Source organism: Schistocerca serialis, chromosome 1 (assembly GCF_023864345.2).
Source record: "Schistocerca serialis cubense isolate TAMUIC-IGC-003099 chromosome 1, iqSchSeri2.2, whole genome shotgun sequence".
Lineage (NCBI taxonomy): Eukaryota > Metazoa > Arthropoda > Insecta > Orthoptera > Acrididae > Schistocerca > Schistocerca serialis.
In genome coordinates this window covers 640257766-640273395 of record NC_064638.1, presented here as the reverse complement: position 1 = coordinate 640273395, position 15630 = coordinate 640257766, and the positions used below count along the sequence as shown (strand labels likewise).

Sequence of the window (15630 nt, the reverse complement as noted above, 5' to 3'; positions counted from 1 at the left end):
TCTTCATTTCCAAAGACAACGCTAAGACCAGGAGTTACCATTTCCGAGTACGAGTCACCTGTGGCAGTGTTGTCAAAGAAGTGCGGCCCGATTAACTCTAGAAGACAGACCACACCAGACTGTTACTCCTGGTAGATTAACATGCCTTTGCTCAGTTACATATGGATTCTCCCTGGCCCAGTACACGCAATTTGGCGGTTAATTGTTCCATCAGATTTAAATGTCGCTTTATCTGAGCAAAGAATTCGATCTTGGAAATGTTGCTCTTCTTCACATCTGTTAATGAACCACTCACAAAATTTGTTTCACCTCTCAGGATCATTGTCGTTAAGAGCATAGAGAAGTCTTGGAATGTAAGGCTTAAAGTTCCGAAACCACAAAATTGTATGAACACTGCTTCTGCAGTTCCCAGTCTCATGAGAACATTGCCTCACAGATTTCTTCGGGGATCGTGTGTATGCCTGGATTGCTGCATCAACACTCTCATTGTATGTTGACCTTCCCTTTCATCTGCTATGTCTCTTCTTCATATTGTGCACCATTCCTTCGACTTCAAACTTATCTCTGATTCTTGTAATTGTTACTCTTGTCGGTGATGGTGTCCCAAATTCAACTCTCTAATGTCAGTGTACCGCATGTACATTCTCTTTTTTCCGGTAAGACTTTAGCACCCATTTCGGTTGTTCAAACGATAACTCCATGTTTGCTAACAACCCTGAAGCAAAAGAAAGCATTGTTATGTTTTTCACCGCCTTCTAGGTTATTACCCATAAAAATTGTATTTCTGTCTTTGTCAATTAAAGAGATATTCTGTTTCAAAGAGAGTGTACATTATTTTGGAACACTCTTTATATCTGTTTGTAAGGGAAACCTCAGAAGCACCACCACCCTGAAGGATTATCTGAATGGGATGAGGGGGCCATGAAGGAATTATCCAAGTGGGTTGGAAATCAGTAGATGTTATGTACACGTACAAACAAACAAGGTCCTGAGATCTCTCCCCCAACTGAGAACATTTGGAGCATTATGGGCAAGGGCCTCCAACCAGCTTGGATTTTGACGATCTAACATGCCAATTGAACAGTATTTGGTGTGATATCCCTCAGTAGGCTATCCAACGATGCTGTCATCAATGCCAAGCTGAATAAGTGTTTGCATAAGTGCCAGAGGTGGAGCAACACGTTATTGACTTGCTCAATTTGTGAAGTTCTTTGTCTTGAGTAAATCATCCAATTTTTCTGAAATTATAATCATTTGCTTGTCTGCATGTGTACCTTACATCTATCAAATTCCTTCCTATTCGGATAATTCCTTCATGGTGTGTTGTAGGTGCCAGACTAATGTTTTAGCCACTACTCGTGTACCTTGTTGATCTGAAACTAGAAAAATTAAGCTGCAATTGCTCTGAAGTGAGGAGAAACTATGGATAAGAACACTTTTGTAGTGTCTTACTTGTTGAATTATTGATAATTACTAAAATATTTTGGTTCTACATAGAATCTATACTAGTTGAAAATTGTCTAGACAGTTGTGTTTATCATGATAGCAGTGAAATGGAAGATGATAAGGACGATGAAATACTAACGTTTCTCTTCCAAAATGATCTTACCAAGGAAAAGACAACAAAGTTCATATTTTCAACCATCACAAAGATGTGAAAAAGACAAAAATAGGAATAAGTGATTCTAAGAACTGAACAACAACTGAAAAATGTGTTATAGAGAAACATCTGCTGCACTTGATGGTATACCAATTACAGTCAATGTTGAACTTGCTCATTTCTATAAACAGACTTTTGTAGGTCAATGGAACATCCATTATGATTTTAAAAAGACTCAACTCATTGAAGTCTTTAAGAAGGCTCGCATGGCAAGTGCACTGAACTACAGACCTACTTTGTCGATGTCAATTTGCAGTGGAATAATGGAACATATTTAGTGCTTTGTGTCAATACTTCCTTGGCAAGTGAAAAATTTCTTTCTTCAAATCAATATAGGTTCTTCAGACACAGATTGTTTGAAAATTGCTTGCGCTGTTCGCTCGCAATATCCAGAAGTTTATAGAAACTAGAGCCCATGTTATGCTGTGTTTCTTGATTTGATGACACCCTTCATCACTCTTCTGTACTGATGCTATTATCAAAATATGTCAGTTGTGTGTACTACCTGATAGTTAACATTAATCTGCTGTTCACAGTTGACACATGAGTGTCATGGAGGTCACATCATAAATAAACTCCTACAAAATGCAGTTATGCTTGAAGCTTATCAGATTTTGGTATTAAGACTGGCAGCTGAATAATACACTATAATGTGAGTAAATATACAAAAGGACCTGGTATTGGTCTATTTCACTGTTGATGATGCCAGTGGAATCAGTCACAACTATTAAGTCTCTATGGATGGATGTCTGTCTGGAGTGATTTAATAACATAAATCTAGATATGGTGAACTTAGATGTCAGACTCCAATTTATGGCAAGAATCCATAAGGATGTTGTGATGATTGCTGCACATTGAGTGTGGTAATTTGGATTTGGAAACAGGTGAGAGGACAGCTGATTAAAAGAAATCATTCCTATTTCTTTACAATTAACTTTTAAATTCTTTACAAACTTCACTATGTGCCATGCATGCTTTGGATGTTACGATAAGCACAGCCCAATGTGGTATAACAGTACAGTTGTTTACCAAAACAAAAATCTAACTTGAAAGTAAGTCTGAAGAGTAGTGAAATAATGATGTACATACATTGTTAAGCAATCAGTGTTACATGGTACAAGTAATAACTATTTTTAGTTTTTATTGTGATTCATTGTACTGCATCAGTTGGAATATCTTCATTGTAAACTATTACTATTTTCCCATGGTGTCTTGAAAGAAGTACAGCACAGTTACTTCAACATAAGTGCTCATTGAGGATGGATTGGCTTCTTCTCAAGTAGTTCTTGCTTCTTTGTACCAGAGCAGTTTAACTTGTGGATGAAATTCCAGAATGAGATTTTCACTCTGCAGCGGAGTGTGCGCTGCAAGATTCGCAGGAGAGCTTCTGTAAAGTTTGGAAGGTAGGAGACGAGGTACTGGCAGAAGTAAAGCTGTGAGGACGGGGCATGAGTCGTGCTTGGGTAGCTCAGTTGGTAGAGCACTTGCCCACGAAAGGCAAAGGTCCCGAGTTTGAGTCTCGGTCCGGCACACAGTTTTAATCTGCCAGGAAGTTTCATATCAGTGCACACTCCGCTGCAGAGTGAAAATCTCATTCTGGAAACATCCCCAAGCTGTGGCTAAGCTATGTCTGTGCAATATCCTTTCTTTCAGGAGTGCTAGTTCGGCAAGGTTCGCAGGAGAGCTTCTGTAAAGTTTGGAAGATGGGAGACGAGGTACTGGCAGAAGTAAAGCTGTGAGGACGGGGCGTGAGTCGTGCTTGGGTAGCTCAGTTGGTAGAGCACTTGCCCACGAAAGGCAAAGGTCCCGAGTTCGAGTCTCAGTCCGGCACACAGTTTTAATCTGCCGGGAAGTTTCATATCAGCGCACACTCCACTGCAGAGTGAAAATCTCATTCTGGAAACATCCCCCAAGCTGTGGCTAAGCTATGTCTCCGCAATATCCTTTCTTTCAGGAGTGCTAGTTCTGCAAGGTTCGCAGGAGAGCTTCTGTAAAGTTTGGAAGGTAGGAGACGAGGTACTGGCAGAAGTATAGCTGTGAGGACGGGGCGTGAGTCGTGCTTAGGTAGCTCAGTTGGTAGAGCACTTGCCCGCAAATGGCAAAGATCCCGAGTTCGAGTCTCAGTCTGGCACACAGTTTTAATCTGCCAGGAAGTTTGTGGATGAAATTGTTTAAAGGAAAGTGAGTCTTCTTCTGTTGCTGAAACCATTGCTTGCTTTTTCCTCCTAAACTCTCCTAGTGACAAGTTCTTGAGGTTGTAAGTGTTTATCTCACTTGAACACGAGTCACTACCATTTCATGGGCATGCAGTTGCCGAATTTCTTTCAGAATTCACCTGTGTGTTGCTTCTGAGATGGTTCACTTCATGTGGCCATCAACAGACTGATTTCTCTGAGATGATCTGATGTTTTCAAGATAACAGAGAATGTAGGGATGCATGGACATTGCAGTGTTCTTAGTTGCATTTGTATTCTGAAGTTTCTGTATCAGTGTCATCACTATACTTATCACATACATTACAACAGCCTTAAATTTAACATTGTTTGCATAGATTTGTCATAAATTTTGACCATAAGAACAAGCAAGCTGATACAAATTACAGTATCCTGTGACTAATAACCTCAAAGGAAACAAATACAATCATACAAAATTCAGTGGGGGCAGAAATGACACACTGTTCAGAAGTTGTGTATTTGTAACGTGCATTACACTAACAATCCTCCTCGCTAAATATTTCTTGCTGGTAATGTCTATTCCTCTTCCTTTTCTTTCTTTCTTAAAATATATGATTAAGTTTCGTTGTCATATTCCTTGATTACAAAACATTTTTGTTGGAGTTTTCAGTGAGTGGTTTCATTCTTTTGCTGTAATAGTATTTTGCTATTTTTGCTGAAGAAAAGAAAGAAATGTTAATTGGATGTTTTGATATATTATTAATGGTTAATTGAAAATATTCTTTCTTTCTTTATTATTATAAATAAATACTCTTTATGTGTGCTTTTGTTTAGTTATTGGTTTAGCTTAGTTCCATATTTTCTTTTATCTTCATTCTCCTGAAAACCTGGAAAATATAACTAATTCATTTTAAATACCACACAAGAGCAAGAGCTGTATTTCGCAGTGGCAATCTTGCGGAAATTCTTTGTCGTTATCTGCTCCACCTGAAATCTCTAAAACCTTTACTTGCTATGCATATTGTTCGGCACAACTGTGCGCTATGTTGTTTGATGAGTCTGGATGAAAGGTCCAACAATTTAGCAAGTTAAAGTTTATTAATTTGGAGATAATCTCTCGACGAATTATGACCGTGGAAAATCCAGGTTCGCACTATCGTTCGAAACTTCACCTCCGAGCGATCTACGTCTTGTAATATGTGTACTGTGATAATTAACTAATTTTGGTATGGTGATATACACGCCTTGAATACTTGATATTAGTTATTGGATTTTATTTTGTGAAAAAACTATTTAAACATTTACTATATACAGTAATGGCATTTCACAACAATGCAATCTCTCTCCGCCTCTCACAAGTCTGATCTCTCCATTTCCTTCACAGTGAGTCCATAAAACAAAATCTTTGGTTTGGCAAGACACAGAGATGCATTCGTAGCAAGCAATGTCCAATTCTTGCACTTGGTATATGCCGTTCACCACTCGGCATATGCCGTTCACCACAGTCTAAGTTTGTCGCACCCAAATTAGAGTTTTGCATACATTGGTACACTATATTGCCCCTCTTGGGCACGAATTTTCTTTCCTTAGACAATTCAGGGTCAAAATTACAATAAAAATGACAACTATTTTACTACAATATTACTGAGTGGAATGTGCTTGCGGCAATTGACAACTTTTGCTGCTTATGTAATCTGAGTAGCTTTAATAATCAGTCACTACTGATCAAAGGTTAAATAATTTGACATTAACTGTTTAAGTAACTCTGTAAATAGCTAATGTGGCCATGGACTTCTGATCAGAATAGCCTTCCCATTCAGGCGAGGTTTCCTTAGGGAAACCATGGAAAACCTGGAACATGGCTAAGTTAACCTTATGTTCCACCCAGTAATTTACAAAAATTATTTAAAATTTCAACTGCCAGATCTAAAAGTGTCTTTATATAATGTATTCTTGCATTGATGGAGTCACATATAAACAAAGGTGAAGATATCTTGGTAGCGGCGTCAGCACGATGTCCCATGGAAGGTGGAGGGCAGGTGTGGGGAGACACGGAGGATGACCCATTTGCTGCTGTGTGTGGGATGGTAGGGATGGTCAGGAACAGGGTTGATCCTCAGGTAAAAGAAAGGCTGGATCAGACCCTCTTATGGCCATTCACAGGGCGGTGATGTATAAACGTGTAACATCTCCCTGTACAAGTATCAATGCTAATCATTACTGATGGAAAAGTGCTGTGCGGGAACAGGTTAGTACCTATACTTTTCATTCTCACGCTACTGATCTGAATTCAGAGATTCGGAAGAAGTAGTACCCTACCTTATTATGCAGAATTCGGGTAGTCTTTTGTCACATTTATCAACTTTCACCTTTATAGTCACTTATGAATATCAGAGTACCGTATCAACACACTCATGTTGTCCGTGGTAAACTCTGCTGATAATTCCCTTTAGTGTCTTCACATACTATTTTAATGAAGCACAATAATCGTTATCATATATGCCGCACTTGAGTATACCTTTACTCTTTAGTACACAGATAATTGCTCTTGCATCTCTTCGCTAGTTCCTTTTTATGACGCTGCACCAGCAGTGTTCATAACTTATTTCACACCTGGTCTTTTGTACATTAATTGCCATCTTTCCCAAATGCAAAAGAGTTGTCTTCGTAATATCCTCTTGTTAAAATCTATCTTCCTTTTTCTTGCCTTTTCAATGAGATTTATTAATGCTCATCAAATCTTATCTTCATTGGAAGTTCGTTCTTGTTCACAGTATATGTCACTAATCTGCACGTACATCAGTCTTCAAAACTAATTCAATCACAAATTTATTTACTACCCCTGAATCTATATAAATTCAGCCCAGTCAGTTCTCTTCATCTGTTGTCATAATTCTTACTTTAAATAATGACAACTTAATTTCAAACATCCCACAACAATCACACATGTCTGTCTCAACCTGTTCCAGAATTGTCCGTCCTCATATTCTCATTTGTAATCTATCTCACCCAAATTTTGTAAAAACTCCACCAAGTGAACTGACTTTTTTCTTTAAAATATTTAATCATCTGTAGTCGTATGCCATTGCCTTGAATACCGTATTTACTCGAATCTAAGCCGCACTCGAATCTAAACCGCATCTGAAAAATTAGACTCGAAATCAAGGAAAAAAATTTTTCCCGAATCTAAGCCGCACCTGAAATTTGAGACTCGAAATTCAAGGGGAGAGAAAAGTTTTAGGCCGCACCTCCAAATCGAAACAAAGTTAGTCCATTGTGATATGAGACACAATTTAGGTCGAATGAATGACGATACAGATACAGTAGTTTGGTTCGAGTCGTAAGCTTAGCAGTTAAGCTTTACCAAGTAGCCATTGCTATGCGTCAGGCGCTCCGTCCGTTTTTATGCGGGTACCCTTCGTTTTTCACATGCTTCGTCTGGTTTGAATTGATTGCTTATTTTTCTTTGATCTAATAAGTGCCATTCTCTTTGTTATAGGTGTTTACGTCACTCTAAGCTGAAAATGTATTCCTGTACTGTGTCATGCATTGTTTGTCGCATTCTGGTAATGTGTGTTCACGACCTGTCGCCACTCGCGGCATGGCTTGCTTTGGTGTGCGCTGCCGCTGCTTACAATTTAAAAAAAAAAGAGAGGAATCGTCTCATTAGTGAAACAATGGGAAGAGACTGCTATTTGTTGTTATTGACACTGCTGCTTTCTTTGATAATGATCAACAAGAACCAAATAATAAACTGCGTATGATAGAAGGTGTTCTGAACGAGAATTTAGCGAAAATTTTTCTCTGTTGAAAATCTTTGCAGACGCCTCTTTAGTACATTACTTTCTGCACAGAAATTAGAGTCATCTTAGATTTAAAAATCTACTCAATTGCCGTGCTTCGTTTCTGACTGTATCACTATTAGGCATAAGAATAATACGAATATTAACATGACATGATATGTGTATTCTTCCTCGTTTGCTGTTGTCTCACTCTAGTTTCGTAGTTTATTAGGCAGACAGGATTTAAATGAGATAGCAGCAAACACGAAAGAATACATGGCAAAATGTTTATATTGGTATTATTCTTATGGTGAAGAGAATACTGCATGTGATTCACAATTCATAAAAGTTCCCATTAGCAACCATCTCTTCTCACAGGTAGGAAAAAATTCAGAACGTATATTGACAAACATTGCAAACAGTCTTGCCAGTCGGATTTTCTTAGTACATTGAAAAGCTGCTACATTCAAAGATGAACAATACGGAATTTTACTTCATTGGATAATGTATGAAAATGCAGTGGTCGAAATTCGGGGCGGAGAAGAAAGCTCGTCTTCCACCTTTTTTTAAATTTATTTACTGACGCAGAGAATTTGGTGCCAGAATTTATCTTTGTGCCTGTAAAGCATGCCTGTGTAGCGCTACATATATTCGACGGCAGAAGTTAGTTGTGGCGGCACCTGCCAACATATTTCAGAACTTCCGCTTACTTTGCACTCGATTCTAAGCCGCAGGCGGTTTTTTGGATTACAAAAACCGGAAAAAAAAGTGCGGCTTAGATTCGAGTAAATATGGTATATATAGCCATATGCTCTTGACGTGAATATTCTCATGTACCTAATACTAACATTTTCATAAAAAACTGAAATGGATATCCACTAATAATTATAGTCTTAACTGAAATTAAGAAACATCATAATTAACTTCTCCTTAATAAAACAAAAAGTTATGTTGCTGAAACAAAACATACATATTTACATAATCACTATGAATCATCTCCTAAGCGTTTCTGTTGAATCATCCTAAGCTTATCTGAAATTACATTAAAAAAATGATTATGTTATTCTTAGTTAAAATTATTTTCTTTCTCTGCCATTCCTTCAGGAATGAAACTTTTTTAAATCATGATGGGGATATAATCCCTTTATATTTCTTGTTTCAGGATGTCCTAATAGATATGCTCATGGATGTGAAGGAATGAAACTTTTTTAAATCATGATGGGGATATAATCCCTTTATATTTCCTGTTTCAGGATGTCCTAATAGATATGCTCATGGATGTGAAGGAATGAAACTTTTTTAAATCATGATGGGGATATAATCCCTTTATATTTCTTGTTTCAGGATGTCCTAACAGATATGCTGATGGATGTGGTGTCCTAATTACCTCAAATGGTCTTTTGTACTTTAATTGCCATCTTTCCCAAATGCAAAAGATTTGTCTTCGTAATATCCTCTTGTTGAAATCTATCTTCCTTTTTCTTGCCTTTTCAGTGAGATTTATTAATGCTCTTCAAATCTTATCTTGCCGTTGGGTTTCTTGTTGTGGTATCTTCGGAATCTAATCCGTGTATTCATTTCTTTCTATTCCCTCAAAGAAAAAGAAAAAGCAGTTTCCACTGGAAATTCAAAAGATTACCCAAGAAATGCAAACCATTAGATCGAAGCAGGAGGAAGCAGAATTTTCCATAGGAGAGTTAACAGAAACTACGACTAGCATAGTTTCTGGGTGTGATCTGTTGATACAAGCAAATTTCAATAAGCACCAACAAGATTTCTCAACTAAACTAGATGAATGGGCATCTGCTAAAGAACAGCAAGTGATGCAGTGTGGAGACGAAAGCATAAAAGAAGCAGTAAGCAAATGGCCTATTGACAGCTTAAGGAGGTACAAGAACAATTAGGAGTGAATTTCAAACAATGGAAGGATGAAATAGTCCATTCTGTCAAAAATATTTCGATAGATGTGCAACAGGCTTGAGGGACAGTAAAAGATTGTAGAAATGAGCTGCGTGAAACGGAGCGAATGCAGGTCTTGAGCCACAAATCGTTTTGATAACCGACATGCTTCACCTATGGGAAATGTAAATTACAACGGAATACTTGCAGTGCCACAAGATAATAATGTGTATGCTGCAATGCTATTGGAAGAAAAATTGTTGAAGCATCGGCAATTTCAGCCATTCTCACTTGACAAAAAATCAATAAACCCAGTTGTATTCATACGAGGATTTTGTGGAGTATTACCAAGGGCATGGACTGAAGCACAAAAGATTAGCTACATTTCAGGTTATATCCAAGGTGATGGTGCATTATGGGCCATGGATATGATGGTTAAGTGCAAGGCTTATGAGGAGTTTGAGAAAGCGTTTCTTGCTAAATATTGGTCCCGTGGCATGCAAGAACGAATAAGGAAAGAAGTATTTAACCTGGAACCTTTCTGTGCAAAATCTGTAAGTCTACGGTGATACTTTGAGAAGTATTTAAACAAAGCAAGATTCTGGGATGAGCCTATAACACATAAGGATATTTTGTGGATTATGAAGGCGAAACTTCTGGCTGAGAAGAAAGAAAAATTAATACACCCATCAGAGGAGAATTTAGAAGAATTTATGTCAGTCTTGGACTCCACTGACTTGATCCGAGAAGATATTAAGGCAAGAGCAGATAGGAACGGCTTGTACTCGAAGGCAAATAATGCCTACGGCAGCCGTGTGAGCAATCAGCTAATTCAAGAAACAAATGCAAGTCACGCCCCGCAGCATTTTAATAATTACGACCAACATTGTAACCAGCGTAGTGTCAATGCAAGTAATGTCTGTTATGACAGAATAGACATGATAGGCAATACAATCCAGGATATAATGTAGATCCAAACACTACAAACTGGCAAAACAATAACAGACAGACGCAGTTTTCTGTGCCAATGAACAATGACTGGAGACAACAGACACCAATTATTAGAGAAGTGAGAGAGGGTGTGATTCGTGCAAAGGAATCGTGCTCGGAAAACTAATTCCGACTGAATCGTGTCCCGGAGGAGCGGTCGAGGAAAGGCGTAGGGGCTATGGGCAGAAAGTTCGTATGAGAGATATAATGAAGGAAAGTTAATAAAAGAGGAGCTTTGGGCTGAGACAGCCACATGTACCGAAGAAAACTTATCAGAACCCACATCTGCATTAAAATTATAATAGAGAGTATTCCAGCAACAGTAGTTTTGGATACGGGTGCATCGTTAAATGCAGTGTCTATGAATCTATTTAATAAATTAATGAAGAAGACCCAGTTACTGACTTTTCCTGCACAACACTGCAAGATACTGCGTTTGGTATGCGATCCCAACCCGTGAGGTTGCAGACGGTGCTAAAACTGAATCTAGGAAATGCAGCGATAACATACGTGTTCCTAGTAGTTGATAAATTAATAGTCAACTGTGTGATTGGATTAGAGACTATCTGGGAGAAGAACGCAAAATTAGACTTCTCAACCGGGAAGGTAAATTTTTGGATCGACGGAGCCCTAACCCAGGTATACTTTCTAAGGAAAGAGGAAAAACATGGAAGATATTACTGAAGGGCAAAGTTACAATTAATAATAAAAGAGCATTGCCAATTCAAGACAAGTCCGATTAGAGTAATGCAAGTAGTAGAAGTGTCCGAGCAGATACAACAGAGCTCAAGTGAGCCAGAGCACCTTAAGAAAGAGCAAAGGACACAATTGTTTGCTCTATTATGCAAGTATACGAGAGTATTCGAAGAGCAACCAGGTATTGTCAAGGGTTTACACGTCATCTGAACCTCAAGCCACACAGAACGTACTGCTATAGTTTCTATCCCGTTCCTTGGAAACAATGCAATGCAGTGGACCAAGAAATACAGAGGATGTTAGACTGGAATATGACTGAACCTTCAAACAGTCCCTACTGCATTCCTCTTCTCGTTGTGCCAAAACCAGGTGGAAAAGTATGTCTAGTGTTTGATGTACATGTAATTAACACAATTATTGTACCAGCATGTACTCACCCAGAAAATATAGATGAGCTGATTCAAAAGATCAATGGAGTGAAGTATTTTACAACAATTGATTTTCGTGCTTCATACTGGCAGTCATGTTAGATGAAGATTCAAGAAAGTATACTGCATTTGTATACGCTGGTAGGAGTTATCAATTCAAGGTTCTTCCATTTGGTTTGAATATCAATGCAGGCGTATTCATATCCACATTGGATGCAGCATTAGGACCTGAACTAAGGAGTCAGTTTACATTATTTGTTGATGACATCCTGATAGCTACAGATACCTGGGAAGAACATGTGAATATACTGATATGAGTATGAGAGAGATTTTCTATTGTGGGATTAACAATAAATCTACAAAAGTCACATTTCTGCCTGGAGAAAATAAAATTCTTAGGACATTTAATAAATTCAAGAGGTATTTTACCCGATGAAAAGAAGATCAGTGCATAAAAAATTTTCCTGTTCCTAGAACAAAAAGGCTGTTAAAAGCATTTCTAGGTTTTGCATCATTTTTTTTATTGAAGATTAGTTGATGAATTCTGGGCCATTATTAAATATGTTAAGGAACAATGTGCATTGGCAGTGGACTGAAGAATGTCAACAAGCATTCGAAGCAATCAAGCAAGCTTTGTTCAATGCGAAGATTCTATATCATCGTGATATGTCAGTTGAATTTGGATTAATGAATGATGCTTCATCTGTTGGTTTGGGTGTAGGTTTGTTCCAGATTCAGATTATAAATGGCAAGCCCACCTTTTGCCCAATAGCTTTGGCTAGTAGGACACTATCAAGTTGCGAGAGATCTTATACTACAACAGAACAAGAGGCTCTTGCAGTAGTGTGAGCATTCAAAAAGTTTCATTATTATTTATATGGAGCAAGAACCACAGTATATTATGACCATCAAGCTCTTAGCTTTTTACAAACCTGTAAGCTATTACATGTGAGATTAGCAAGATGCACGGCTGCTCTTCAGGAATACCAATTTAGTATTGTATATATATCCGAGAAAAGGAGATTATCATAGCAGATGCGTTATCCTCTCGTCCAGAAAAATTAGAAGGCATGATATCGGTTGAAAATGAAGACGAGTTTCCAGTATTACTGATGAGAGACCAGGTAAACTAAAGATACTCTTTAGAGTTACGTGGAGATATGACGAGACTCCAGCAAAGTGATCCAAGGTGGATAAACATTAGACAGAAATTAGAAGATCCACAAGTAGATAAAATAAGCCAGTACTATAAGGTAGTGAATGATGTACTATTTCATCGCCAGAGCAATATGAATCAGAACTGATGTGTGTGTATACCCAAAGAATATGAGGAAACGTTATTAACGAATACTCACAACACTTGGGGACATTTTGGTGTCATGAAATATGCAAACAAAGTGTGAATGTACTGTTACTTTGCAGATTTATGTAGGAAAGTATGGAGGGTACCGAGAAAATGTGTCATGTGTCAGAAAACAAAACCGAACAACACAGGTAGTAAAGGCCTCTTACATTCGATCGTTCCTGAAAAACTTCTAGCTATTTCATCAGTCAATATCGGCGGACTGTTACCGAGGGCTAAAGGAGGCTATAAATATATTGTAGCTTTCTTGGATGTATTTAGCAAACATGTAAAATTCTATTGAATGAAAACTGCTACAGCAGCACCAATTCTGAATCTCCACGTTGGGAAGCCGAATGCAGTTTTATCCGACAATGCTACAAATTTTACCGGATATATGTGGAGGCACACATTAGCCCTAGCAAATATAACACAAATCTTGATTTACAAATATAATCTGGGCACGAACCTGACTGAGAGGGTTTTTCGTGAATTGAACAGATTTATGCGAACTTATTGCCATGCGAAACAAACAAGATACCTTTGAGGAAATCATGAACAATTTGCCTCATTTGACTACAAACTTTACACCAACTGAACTAGTTCCAAAATTAAAGTTAAAGGATTTGTTTCCTGTTGAGATGAAGCTGCAGTCTCCTCTACACTAGGAATTTCACAGATTTCTGGAACCTGTGAAACTTCACTCCTAATTGTTCTTTTACCTCCTTAACAACTTCCTTAATATTCTCTGAAATTGGTAAGCCGTCAGTAGGCCATTTGTTTACTGCTTCTTTTATGCTTTTGTCTACACATTGCATCATTTGCTGTTCTTTAGCGGATGCCCATTTATCCATTTTAATTTGTGATCGAGTTTCTTGACCGTAAGCCAATTAGACCTAAATGCTTTTACATGCCTAATTATACTACTTCACATAAAAAATTCTCCTGAAAAGAATGCACAGAATAGTTGCCTATGACTACTTCTGAAGAAAATACAGAAATGAATTGAAAATATGGCACAGTTCTACAATGTACAGGTTGAGACTATTCAGATTATAGCCCCAGATTCAGACAAGAATGTTGATTGTTGTGTGTGCTTGCCTTATACATCTTGCAGCGATGTGAATTTCTGCAGTGAGGATTCGAACTGAGCAGCTCACACGACCAGACTCCACCAATATTAATTATTGTACATGAAACACACACACAATATATGGATTAGTAATGCATATAATAGTGAAATATAATATATACAACAACTGCTAATTGTTGGACATCCGGTGCTCAGATGCCAAAGTAATATATTATTATTTTTTAATTAAAATATTCTTTATTTATTTATTATTATTAGTAAATATTCTTTATGTGTGTTTTTATTTTAATTATTGGTTTTAGTTGGTTTAGCTTAGTTCCTTATTTCCTTTTATCTTTATTCTGCTGAAAACCTGGAAAATATAAATAACTCATTTTAAATACCACACGAGAGCAAGAGGTGTATTCCGCAGTGGCAATCTTGCGGAAACTCCTTGTCGTTATCTGCTCCACCTGAAATCTCTAAAACCTTTACTCACTACGCAGATTGTTCGGCACAACTGTGTGCTATGTTGTTCAGTGAGTCTGGATGATAGGTCCAACAATATAGCAAGTTAAAGTTTAGTAATTTGGAGATAATCGCTCAATGATTAATGACCGTGGAAAATCCAGGTTTGCGCTATCATTCCAAACATCACCTCTGAGCGATCTGTGTCTCGTAATACCTGTACCATAATAATTAACTAATTTTGGTATGGTGATATACACACCTTGAATACTGGGTGTTAGTTATTGGATTTTTTTTGTGCAAAAAACTATTTGAACATTTACTATATTCAGTAATGGCATCTCACAACAATACAATCTCTCTCCTCCTCCCACATGTCTGATCTCTCCATTTCCTTCACAAAGAGTCCATAAAACAAAATCTATGGCTTGGTAAGACACAGAGCTGCGTTGGCAGCACGGAATGTCTGACTCTCGCAGTCAGTATATGCTGTTCACCACAATATCAATTTGTCCCACCCAAGTTAAGAGTTTGTGTTAGAGTTTTGCACACATTGGTACACCATAATGTGTTTCTTCTCTATATAATTGTTATCCATTAAGTTATCTTTTGTGACAACTGAAAATTTGCCGTTGACTCGGGATTCAAACCTGAATGTCCTACTAATTGCAAGGATTTGCAAGTACCAATTAGACAACCCTTGTAAGCCGCGAGACTGAACTGCACTTCCAAAGTTATTGATATTTAAACTGTAATTACAGGTTCTCTCTTTGCTTGTGTGAGAATGACACCACTGGGAGAATGCATGGGGTGGGGGAGGGTGGGCTGCACCACAGACTGAAGGATGTAAATATCCACAGAATTACTAACACCCCAGGGTTTGTGGCACTGTCTTGCCCCTCCATCCATTCACCCAGCCTCGTGTTATCCGAGCTGATAGGAACAAAACATTGTGAAAACTGTCCTTGAGAAAATAAACTTTGTTGTTTCATTATATTTCTTTCTCTTTTCCCTGTTCTGAGAGGGAAAATTCCTGTGTTGCAGTTTGAATCCTTTGATCTTTATTAACGTGCCCATATTCCTCTTCTTTGTTCTTTTCTCCAGCTGGAATAATTATTA

At 37.9% G+C, this 15630-nt stretch overlaps 1 protein-coding gene across 1 annotated transcript in view; it reads left to right on the top strand.

Moving 5' to 3' along the window:
- Positions 1-15630, top strand: part of LOC126478830 (RRP15-like protein) — a 54227-nt gene that overhangs the window by 27364 nt on the left and 11233 nt on the right. The window lies entirely within an intron of this gene.